Raw genomic sequence first — 12,581 nt, 5'->3', positions numbered from 1 at the left:
GCCCTAGCTGTCTTGGAACTCTCTTTGTAGACCTGGCTGGCCTCAAACTCAGAGGTCCACCTGCCTCTGTCCCCCAAAAGTGTTGGGATTAAAGGTGTGTGCCAATATGTCCAGCTACACAAACTCTTGATAGATGGCTCAGGAGAGGCAAGTAGACAAACAAAAATCACTGCCATATGGAGCTTGAATTCTGGTGTCTAGGGACAAACGTCAAAAGTAGATGATTTATAATATGTTAATGATAGAGATCACTAAGAGGAAAGAGGAATTAAAGATTAAGGGGCAGAGGAAAATGTGGGTTGAGTGAGAAGGAACTATCAATAAAGAACTCATGGCAGATCTGCTGAGAAAGTTAATAACACCAGGGCAAAGCTCTCAACAGTAGATCATGTTGACATTTGGCAAGCAAGCTTGCAGAGGTCTCTGGGTAGAAATGACCTGGTCATAACTGAGGCAACAGGAAGAGAGAGAACAGGCTGGGGACAACAATGGAGGCATGGACAGCAGGCAGAAGACGAAGATTGGTTAACTGAAGAAGTAAGGAAGTTGCCAGAGCGGTGTTGTAACAGGAGGGTCTCAATGGTGGGTTCTCTGGGCAGCACGGGCAAAAGAAAGGAAATCGGGGCATGACCCAAGGTCTCTGGCCAAGGATGTCTTAGGAATTCTAGTTCAGATCTTCACGGCATCTCCCTACTGTTGGCATTAAAAATAAAATGTCACCAACTCCAATTAATGACACATTTCTGTCTTGATCAATCAGGCTTAAAACTCTGGGAAGAGAGAATATGAAAGAGTTAAAGCCTGCAAACGAACCCCTCAAACAAATGCCAGCCGTAGGCTTTAACACAGGACCCCCTGGATCCTTGGTTCTGAAGCAGCGGCCTTTCTTTAAGTAGTTCTAAGTTGGCATTCAACTCATTCTCTACACTTTCTGTATCTCTGCCTTAAACTTTGGGGGTCTGGAAGTGAAGACCACTGTCCTAATTCACTTCTTTCGTACTCTAGTTCAAATCCTTAGTAGGTGTGACCTGAGCTGTTATAATAACCTCTTTATAGATCTCAGCTGGAAATTCTTTCAGTCTAAGCTGATCTATCTTTTAGATTAATCACTCTGGGCCCAATAAGCTTGTTATGACAACACTGAAAAATCTTCAATGGCTCTTTATTATCTTCTTACTAAAAACCCCAGTCCTAAGGACCTGAAGTCCCGTAGAGGACATGCAAAGTCTGTGTGACCTCCAACAACCTTTCTGTCACTTGTCTTTCCCTTTTCCCTGTGTGGGCAGAAATCTGGCATGGTTACTTAACCAAACAATTACCATTCCTTTTACCACTCATTAATTCACTGGCAATGTGTTTCATCTCCCCGGAACACCTTATACAACTGCCCACTGAAACTACCTGGCCTTCTACCTGATCACTTATCTGTTTCAAAGTCGAAGAAAATACTGGTAGTGTACACTTGCTGACAGAAAATTTTCCACCCCATAGCACAGCACTATTATTTTTGAGGTGCTAGGGACTGAACCAAAGGTCTCGGGCACCCAGGCAGTGGGTTAGGCCCTCTGCTTTACTTCCACATCTGTTTCCTTCAGATTTATCCATTTGATGTGTTTATGTGCCTGTCTGTGGTGTGTACCACGTGTATGCAGTGCCCATGGAGCTCAGAAGAGGATGTTGGACTTCTTGGATCTGGGGTTACAGATGGTTGTGAGTTGCCATGTGGGTACTGGGACATGAACCCAGGCCTTCTCTCTCTGTCTGTCTCTCTCTCTGTCTCTATCTCTGAGACAGGATTTCACAGTGTAGCCCTGGCTGGCCTGGAACTCACTCTGTAGACCAGGCTGGCCTTGAACTCACAGAGATCACCTGGCTCTGCCTCCCGGGTGCACCACCACCGCCTGATGCAGCCAGTGCTCTTAACCACTGAGCCATCTCTCCAGTTCACTCTGTATCAAATTTTTCTGCGATGGGGGTGGAACCCAGGGCCACAGGCATATTAAGTGAGTGCTCTGCCACTGAACTACGTCATTCTCAGCCCTCTACTTCACTTCCTGTGGTTACTAGAGCTGAGACTCTATTATGTTCTCAAAATTGTTTATTACAGAAATATTTACCTGGCAGAGTCATGTTTACACTTAGTTTGTATCCAGTGACTGTTAATGCGCTCAACCCTAAAGCCCAGATTTTCATTTTCTACCAAAAAGGAAACGTCTGAGTCTAGGTGGAGTCTAGTACAAGATGAGCCATTACCATCTTATTACAACAAAAGCAAAAGTAAGTGCTATTAAGAAGATAAAAATAAGAAGAAGAATTCCTGAGTTTAGACCAATAAAAAAATAAGTACCAATGAAAAATGAAAAATGAGAAGATTGGAGTTTGGAAAAATTAGCATTTTATAACCATGGGAGTAAAGTTAAGATCAGACAAGAATTATCAATGTTAATTCTAGGCAGAAATTTTGACAAGGATATCTACATGGTCTTTCTATTGTAGTTTTGAGAGAGTGTTCATATTGTAGCCTAGGCTGCCCTAGAACTCACTATGTAGCTCAGGCTAGCCTCAAACTTAGAGCAACCCTTCCACATGTCTCCCAAGTGCTGCAATTACCAGGCATGTGTCATCATATCTAATCTTTTTTATAAGTTCTCCAAAGACATTGGAATGTATGCCACCTGATATTACTGAGTTTAAAATTACCATTTACTCTTAACTTCCTTATATCTCTTTTTCTTTCTTTTAAATGTTATTTTATGTGTATTGGTGTCTTGCCTGCATCTATATCTCTGCATTACATGTGAGAGTTATGGGCAGCTGTGAGCTGCCATGTGGGTGCTAAGAATTGAGCCCAGGTCCTCTGGAAGAGCACTTAGTACTCTTAACCACTGAGCCATCTCTCCAGCCTCCTTCCTTTATTTCTTGATAACAGCATATTATATTTAAAACAATTAGCTTTGTATTTGTAGAATGTCTGACTTAAAGTTGTCATTACAACAAATTTGTGTTGTGATATAGATACTATGCAATAACAATATGTAGATGATATGTATGCCATTTTAAGAAACCAATAAAAAATTCAAGTACTTACTGTTGTCTTTCAGCATATGTTAGGAATTTGACATTCTATACAATAGAATGGCAGATTTGAATTACAGTAAATTCAAAGAGGGTGGGGGGGGGTACTGTCACCAAAGAAGAATCAGTGGGTCTGCCACAAGCAGGGAACATCTCCTTTGACACGTTTCCTCTTCTCTTAAAGGAGCAGCTACTTTGCAGGGAATGCACAGGCTCCTAACTGCAGAGAGCAAACTGATGTGGACTGAAATTCAAGGAGGACCTCTGCATCCCCAAAGCAACAGAAAATTAATCTTTAATTAAAACAAAGGTTTTAAACAACCAAGAAGGTTTGAGATGACTGACCACACTGAGCAGTTAAACCCTCAATGGTGGTAACTCAGTAAACACAAAACATAAGATAGAATAATTGTGATTCAGTATTGAATCATTCTGTCACACTTCTGGATGATGATTTTAGAAGTTTATTTTTCAATAGCTGCTCTTCGCTGATTGGCTGCCTATGAGTCATACTTGAGGCTGGTGACCTTTGCACCAATCTTTGCAAAGCCTTTCAGGCTGTGGATATGAAAGCAGATGGTGCTTTTCCTGGAGAGCCTGAGCAGTGATCTATATGCATGCAGTTCAGGTAGAGATGATATCACCCCTCACAATAGCATTACCTCATCCTCTAAGCAAAGGAATGAGTCATTCTGATAGTCAGCTCTGAATCTCTAGACAGAAAAAAACGTAGGTTGCATGTCATGTGATGCACAACCACATTCCTCCCATCTGTCTCTGTGAGTGGCTATTTGTTCCAATCCGCTGCTTTGCAGCTCAAGCTAATTATGGGACTCCGGTTTCCCTCTGGTCTTTTAAAAAAAAACATACATTCTTGCTGTCTACTTATTCCCTCTATTTGTTTTCCCCTGTTCATAATTTTAAAACAAAAGATCTGTCACACTGGCTAGCAAGCTCAGTACCAAAGATCTAGAGCCTTTTCTGTGCAATACCAAGAATCAGCAGCTGAGCAAAGTCATTTGACTTCTGCGACTGAACAGAAAGCTAAGCGGCACCGTGTGCACGTGTAATTGGAACTGCTGTCTGCAAGACTGCGGTGGAAATAAGAACTCTGATCTTCTCTGGAAAAAGGAATCTCCGTTGAAGAAGAGAAAAAGAAACTTTACAATGAACATCAGGAAAAAAAAGATCCTCCAGACGCACGGGACTGTTTTTTGCTTAGTTCTTCCTCACATTCTATGTGGCCAAATATTCAATTTTAACTTACTATGAAATATTTCAAACATGAAATGTAACAAGGCCAGTGCGGCAACCTTCACGTAATGATTTCCAATAACTACCGATACTTTGCCAGGCGGTTCATAAAAGCATCAGGACATTTCCCAGACTGTCCCAAAGATAAACTTCACAATGAGGAATTCCACATATACACATTCTACTGATTCCTCACACCCCAGTAAGAGCCTCTTTCGTTCCTCTTTTTCTTTCTTTCTTTTCTTTTTTTAAAAATTTTTCAAGACAAGGTTTCTTTGTGCAGTCTTGGCTGTCCTGGAACTCACTCTGTAGACCAGGCTGGCCTTGAACTCACAGAGATCCGCCTGTCTCTGCCTCTTGAGTGCTGAAATTAAAGGTGTGCGCCACCACTGCCCGACTCATTCCTCTTTTCTTCAATTTTTTTAAAACTTATTTTTCATTTTACTCTAGGGGGATTTCACCTGAGCGTATGTCTGTGCACCACATGTATGCCTGGTGACTGCGGAGGTCAGAAGAGGGCATTGGAACCCCTGGAACTGGAGTGACGGACAGTTGTGATCCACTATGTGGGTGCTGAAAATTGAACCTGGGTCCACCTCTTTCTAGTCCCATCACTCCCCTTTTCAAGAAAGGATTGTGTCCTATAGAAGGTCCCACAGTCAGGACCTCACACATTGTTTAACTACTTCTTTTTTTTTTTTTTTTTTTTTTTTTTTTGGTTTTTCGAGACAGGGTTTCTCTGTGTAGCTTTGCGCCTTTCCTGGGACTCACTTGGTAGTCCAGGCTGGCCTCGAACTCACAGAGATCCGCCTGGCTCTGCCTCTGCCTCCCGAGTGCTGGGATTAAAGGCGTGTGCCACCACCGCCCGGCTTTAACTTCTTCTTTTATCCCATGCATCCTGGAATGGGTACTTCATACTGGTGCTATTTCCTTTTATGTTAGGAGTCTGTGAACTGCATAGGCTAAGTCTTGCCCAATCAGTTTCATTAAGAAAAGTCTTATTATAACTCAGTCATGCATTCTTTTATTTGCCTATTATCCATGATCACTCCTGAGCTCCAACTGCAGGGTTCACTATAATTGCAACAATCCTTATAATAGCAACAGAGACCATGTGTCCCTCCATGTCTAAGGTGCTCACCATCGGGACCTTCACATAAAAAGCCTGGTGGCTCCTGTGTTACGTCATAGTATAAGGTGTACAGTGTTTGCCTGCTCTACTTTCAGTGATGTTGCTACCAAACAGTGAGTACTAGGGAGTCAGCTCAATTTTCCCACTTAAAAATGTCCCATCAATTTTTCATTGTAGTGTTGGTTGATGAGCCTATTATTCATCTAAACAAAACAAAATAGTGATTTCTAATTTAATTGCTTATTCTGTAATTAGCCAAAAATTTTTTTTCTATAAAGAATTTCCACTCATTCTGCTTTGGAAGCCAGATGTGTAAAAACAGCTGTTTTGTCAGTGAGCGACTGAGACATTAACCATCACCAAATCCCAAAGTTGTATTCACGCACAGTGTGACTAAAAGTTGAAAATGGCTCCTGTGACTTAGCGATGCTAGTCTGCTCTGTAACCCACAAGGAAGTACAGTGACCGGGACAGGCAGTCAAGTTCCAGATGCAGCATGGGAAAGAAAGATGAAGAAGGAAAAGGTGAAGAGAAGGTGGCAAGGATGAAAACGATCACGTTTCAAGAAGGAGGAACCACCAGAGAGAACCGTGGAAACAGCTGGAGAAGACCATTGCCCCAGCACTCACCACAGGGGAACACAGCCCTGCCCACCTCCGTCACTACAGGGCCTCTATGGCACAAGACAGTACAACAGAGATGCAAAGAACCAAGTCCGAGAACTCATTAACACTAGGAAGGGGCAGACTAGGTGGCCGGTACTCATCAAAAGCACTAAGCTGTGCACCCCGCTTCCCCAGAACAATGGCTTTACTAGCCACACGGCTTGCTTCAGCTGAAGCCAAGCCTCATGACAGACTGCTCTGCACCTCACCAAGCCCCCACTCCTTAGGTCCCTCACACCACTCCACACTTGCTGGGAGACCATGGATAAAAACTAACACTTAGACGTCTTACATTCCTTACACTGACTTATTTCAGTAATTACTCCACAACTAGTTTATTTGTTTATCTAAAAGTCAGTGGCTAGTGTAGCGGGAGGCTGCATACATGCCACCATGGGCAAAGTCAGAAGACAACCTGCAGGACCCAGTTCTCTTCTTCCACCATGTGGGCTCGAGGAATCGAGCCCAGGGCGTCAGGCTTGGGGGCGGGTCTCTTCACCAGCTGAGTCATCCTGCCAGCCCTTCCACAACTATTTGTAAAAGACACACCTCTTCTGGTCCCTCACTTACTGATGGATGTTTTCACTTTGGCTATCTAATAAATACGCTTGCTCACGTCTCCTCCGCCTCCTCTTCAAGCTTCCCCAAATCCTCTACAATCAAAATGGAAAGGATTTTTTGGACATTCTCTTTGCTGCCCACTCATAAACTCATCTCTGCTGCTCTCTCTTATGCCATTTAAACCCTGCCAGTCTGCTAAGCATGCTACAGCCCTCCCTCACCACATAATCCTCATTCCTCTCCCAGGGCAGTCCTCTCCCTCCCTTCTCTACCCTTCTGTCTGAGCAGTTTCTCTTCATCATCTAAATCTGGGATGCCTTCTCCAACCGCCAGACCTGGTGACCAGCCCTCCTTCCTCCATGTCCTCTTACTGCTCCATCCTGTCTTGGGGCAGTTACCGCACTCAATTTTATTATCCACACCACAGCTGTTTCCTATCTGCCTCCCTACCTAGCTCTGTACAGGACCAGGAGAGTTCCGTGACATAAGGATCCCAGCTGTCCCGGCCACTCCTATACTCAGTACACGGTCCTGAGTGACCAGCACACCCCACCACAGCGATGACTTGGATTGGCCTGTGTTATGTTTGGCGCCTGTGACTATCCCCACTGGGGTCGTCTGATATATGCAGTTAAGGGTTCATAACATGCAGAATAGCATGAGGCTGATGAGTAATTAACCTAGAGAAAATACATGAGGAATTATAATTATCAGTAGAGAAAACACAAATATATTCATAACCACTGGGGTATTTAAAAAAAAAAAGCTGCCTGGCGGTGGTGGCACACGCCTTTAATCCCAGCACTTGGGAGGCAGAGCCAGGTGGATCTCTGTGAGTTCGAGGCCAGCCTGGGCTACCAAGTGAGTTCCAGGAAAAGGCGCAAAGCTACACAGAGAAACCCTGTCTCGAAAAAGCAAAAAATAAAAAAATAAATAAAAAAGCTACAAGATTTTAGAAAGAGGGAAAAGAATAAGCAAGAAGACTAAAGTATTTATTTATTTAGAGACATATTTTTGCTATGTAGTCCTGGTTTGCCTTGAACTCACAGCCATCCTCCTGCCTGAGCACCACCCCCATGCCCCACTGGGTTTACAGGTATGATGCCTGGCCGAGACTGTACTGGAAATTGTATGGAATGCTGAAAAGAAAGGAGCTGCAGGAAGCCTTTGGGTTGCACTGGCTCCACTGCAGCAGACAAAGTTCTCAGCTTCCTGGAGTTGCAGATGGTTGAGATGTTGGTTCTGGGACTCAAACCTAGGCCCTCCAGAAGGACAGCCCGCTGAGCCATCTCTCCAGAACCAAGAAGTTATATTTTTAATATTTTAATTCTTTAAAGATGATGTGCTATGCACAGGACACAAAATGGTAACTTTTTAAAATTTGAGACAGGGTCTCATGTAGCCCAGGCTGGCCTTGAACCCTCTATGTGGTCAAAGATGATAGTGAACTTTGATCCTCCTGCCTCCATCTTAGGCTGCTGGGATCACAGGCCTGTCCCACCACACATGTTTATGCAGAGGTGGTGACCGAACCCAGGGATTTGTGCACTCTACCAATTGAGTTATATCCTCAACCAAAAATGGCAACTCTTACTTAACCAAAATGAACCATTGATTATACTACCAGATGAACAACTGACTGTACTACTTTATTACTTGTGACTTAATTAAAAAGAAGCCCCAAGCCTGCGGTGATGGTGCATGCCTTTAATCCCAGCACTTGGGAAGCAGAGGCAGGTGGATCTCTCAGTTTGAGGCCAGCCTGGTCTACAGAGTGAGTTCCAGGACAACTAGGGCTGTTACACCGAGAAACCCTGTCTCGAAAAACCAAAACAAACAAACAAGTAAGTAAACAGAAGCTCCACCATTATTGTATTATAAAAATACTGTCTTTATGTCCCTTTAAATGCCAAAATCACTATGATGGTGAAATAAAAACAAGATTGCTAAGGAATCCCTTGGGATTGTGTCTCATAGATTGGGGTGTGTGTGTGTGTGTGGTGCTTCACGGCTAACAAGAGCTAAAGTTCCAGCAGATGGGGCTGAGACCTTCTGGGGCACATCCAGTTACTAGCACAGCCCAAAGTTACATGCTCAGAAGAAAATGTAGAGAAGGAGCCCGGGGGATGGCTCGTGGGGAAAACAACTGTCCTGCACGTCCGACAACCAGAATCCAAGACTGGAACTCGTGTAAAGGTGAAAGGCGGGAACTGACTCCACCTCCGCACTACTGCTGTGGCACGTGTGACCTCCCCCACACCACACACACACACACATACACACACACACACACACACACACACACACACTACCTAAAAAATTAAAATGTATGTGATAAAACACTCTAGAAATGATTTGGTATTTATTATCTTCAAAACTGAATTAATCTCAAGAACAGACCTGTAAAATGTCACAAGGAAAATGACTACAATATCTATTTCAGCATACCTGTCTCACGCTTGATGGAAGAACAGTCATTTTAACAACCATCTCTGTCTTCACCCTGACTAATCAACACTTATAGACTAGAAAAACAATGCACAAGAAGAGCCCATTTCCTAAACGATAGCTGTGGGGCAATCTCAATTTCTCATTTGGCAGCATGCGTGCTAGAATAAATTAGTTTAGTTCACAAAATTGCTTTCAGCCACACTGAGGGCTTAATAAAAATTACATCAAAACAGTTTCATTTCTATAATTAAAAGCAATTAAGCATTTAGATATTGGCTTGCTGCATAATTGACAGTCACTCTTCAAAATGGATTTCATAGCTGATGACTTAAGTCATTCAAAAAGCACCTTTTAATGTTCAAATCAAAAGAAATGTGGGTCAGGCACACTGGTGCACGCTTGTAAGTCCAGCATTCAGAAGACTGAGAAAGGAAGAATTCAGAGGCGGCAGCCAGCCTGGAATACTCCATAGTGAGATCCTGTGTCTGTTTCTCTCTCTCTCTCTCTCTCTCTCTCTCTCTCTCTCTCTCTCTCTCTCTCTCTCTCTCTCTCTCTCTCTGTGTATGTGTGTGCCTTTCTGTCTGCCTCTCTCTCTCACATACACATACACAATCAATCAATCAATTAATCAATCTTTTTAAAGAACTTGAACAACTTTTAGAATGAATTAGACAATCTTCAAAGATTTGTTTATTTTTATTTTATGAGTATTTGCATGTATGTTATGTGTGCCTGGTGCCCATGGAAACCAGAAGAGGGTGACAGATATCCTGGAACTAGAGTTACAAATGACTGTGAGCTGCTATGTGGGTGCTAGGAACCAAACCTGGGTCCCTCTGCAAGAGCAGCCAGTGCTCTTTAACTGTTGAGCTCTCTCCCTAGCCCTAAATCAGGCAACCTTTCAGAGACTGCAGAGGACTTGGCAGGAGAGCTCTTGCCTACTATGAACAGAAGCAGAGTTCATAAGGCTTGTCCTAGTTACTTTTCCATTGCTGCGATGAATCACCATTATCAAAGCAACTTGGATAAGTTTATTTTAGCTTCCAACTCTCAGGTCATACTCCATCACTGATGGAGCGTGGAGGCAGGGCTGAAGCAGAGGACACAAGGAATGTTGTTTACTGGCTTGCTCAGCATGCTTTCTTATATACCCAGGACCACTTGCTTAGAGGTGGCCCCACCCACAAAGGGCCGAGCCCTCCCATATCAGCCACTGACTAAGAAAATGCCCACAGGTTTGCCTATAGACCAATCTTAAGGAGGCATTTTCGCAATTGTGGTCCCCACTTCTCAGATGCATCTAGGTTTGTATCTGGTTGACAGAAAGCTAGCTAGCATAAGACCTACGTTCAATCTCCAGCATTACATAGAAAAGAGAGCGATTTCACCTTGTCTTCTGTTTTTGAGGGGAAATGGGGTGGGGGTTAAGACAGTGTCTCACTTTTCAGTCCAGGTTGATCTTAAACCAAATTCTGAGATAACAGACATGCCCCACCCATGAGTGCTAATAAAATAATATTTAGTTTCTCTGAATGATTTGCGAACAAATCATAATTAGTAACTATGAAAGGTGCACTGTTTGTGTGGGTGTGCATATACACTTTCTTTCCTATGTTTGTGACTGGATCTCAATCATGTAGCCTATGCCGGCTTCAAACTCATAATCCTGCCTCAGCTTCCTAAGTGCTGGGATTATCAAGTGCATGGAATATAGATGTCTGCCACCATGCCCAGCTCCACACACATCTTTTCAAAGGTATTCCACCAAACCAGTGTGGTGGTGCATGCCTGTAATCCTGGTACTGTGATGGCAGAGGCAGAAAGCTCCTGTGCTAGTCAGAGTGAAGGCAAATTGGTGAAATACCCTCTTTTCTCCAAGAGCACCATGTCATTGCTGTCTGCTTATGCCCCTGTCTGCTTAGGCCCCTGTCTGCTTATGCACCTGTCTGCTTAGGCCCCTGTCTGCTTAGGCCCCTGTCTGCTTAGGCCCCTGTCTGCTTAGGCACCTGTCTGCTTAGGCCCCTGTCTGCTTAGGCACCTGTCTGCTTAGGTACCTGTCTGCTTAGGCCCCTGTCTGCTTAGGCCCCTGCCTGCTTATGCACCTGTCTGCTTAGGCCCCTGTCTGCTTAGGCACCTGTCTGCTTAGGCACCTGTCTGCTTAGACCCCTGTCTGCTTAGGCCCCTGTCTGCTTAGGCCCCTGTCTGCTTAGGCACCTGTCTGCTTAGGTACCTGTCTGCTTAGGCCCCTGTCTGCTTAGGCCCCTGCCTGCTTATGCACCTGTCTGCTTAGGCCCCTGTCTGCTTAGGCCCCTGTCTGCTTAGGCACCTGTCTGCTTAGGCACCTGTCTGCTTAGGCACCTGTCTGCTTAGGCACCTGTCTGCTTAGGCACCTGTTGGAAACAGAAAGGCTCATCTCCTGGGGAAAACCATGCTTAAAATAAAATAAAATAAAATAAAATAAAACTCTCAATTCTAACTAAGTATAGACTAACAATAGAGTTGTTTGCTCTTTTTAGGAGGAAAAGAGGGGGCAGTGTAAAAACAGAAAACAATATGATATGTCTAAAGTCTAAGTAATAGAAAGATAAAAGAAGCCATCTGAGTACAAGTTAGCTGCATAATAGGCACACTTGGAATGCTCTTCATAAAGGCATCCTAAATAAAAATAAAGATTGCCTGCATATTTATAAAAGTGCCCCAAGACACAGAGAAATAAGAGCTCAAAAACATTTAGTCTATTGAAATTTATTTATCTGGTTGGTTGATTAAGACAGGGTCTCACTTTGTAGCCCTAGCTGGTGGCTTGGAATTCACTATGTAGACCAGGCTAGCTTTGAACTCAACAGATTCCTTACTTGCTTCTCTTCCCTGAGTGTTGGGATTGAAGGAAAGTGTGTGCCACCATGCCGAGCCCATCAACTGAGATTTTGTTTTTTACTTACATTCATTTAGTGTGTGTGTGTGTGTTCGTGTGTGCACGCACATGCCATGGCATGAGGGTGGTGGAGGTCAGGGGACAACTTGAGGTTCTCTCTTCACTACATGGGTTTGGATCAAAGTCAGGTCCTCGGGCTGAGCAGTTGGTAAAGGACTGAGCCACCTTGACAGCTCTAGTCTATTCAGATTTAAGTGTGGCCCAAAGGTGCCCAGAGACCTCAAAACAAACAAACATACAAACAAAACAACAACAACAACAAAAAACTAAACACACACACACACACACACACACACACACACACACACACACACACCACAAAAAAAACCTGCTACAGAACAAATGGTTATTTATTAAATAAAATTTTAAGGCAATCAGTGAGGAACCATAGCCAAACATCCACACTTTCTCAAGGTTGAGTCTGTATTTAGATTACCAGAGGAAAAGCAAATCAGATTTCACATCAGGAGGTCCTTCTGAAAATTTAAAACACGAGTCTTAGCTACTG

General features: G+C 43.7%; 1 protein-coding gene across 1 annotated transcript in view; it reads right to left on the bottom strand.

The window, feature by feature from the left end:
• The window catches only part of Eif2ak3 (eukaryotic translation initiation factor 2 alpha kinase 3), a 67,424-nt gene that overhangs the window by 33,416 nt on the left and 21,427 nt on the right, over positions 1-12,581 (bottom strand). The window lies entirely within an intron of this gene.

The sequence above is a fragment of the Peromyscus californicus genome, unplaced genomic scaffold (assembly GCF_007827085.1).
Source record: "Peromyscus californicus insignis strain IS unplaced genomic scaffold, ASM782708v3 Scaffold_6__1_contigs__length_162567912, whole genome shotgun sequence".
Classification (NCBI taxonomy): domain Eukaryota; kingdom Metazoa; phylum Chordata; class Mammalia; order Rodentia; family Cricetidae; genus Peromyscus; species Peromyscus californicus.
The sequence above is the reverse complement of the archived record's forward strand: the minus strand, read 5'-3'. Positions and strand labels throughout refer to the sequence as shown.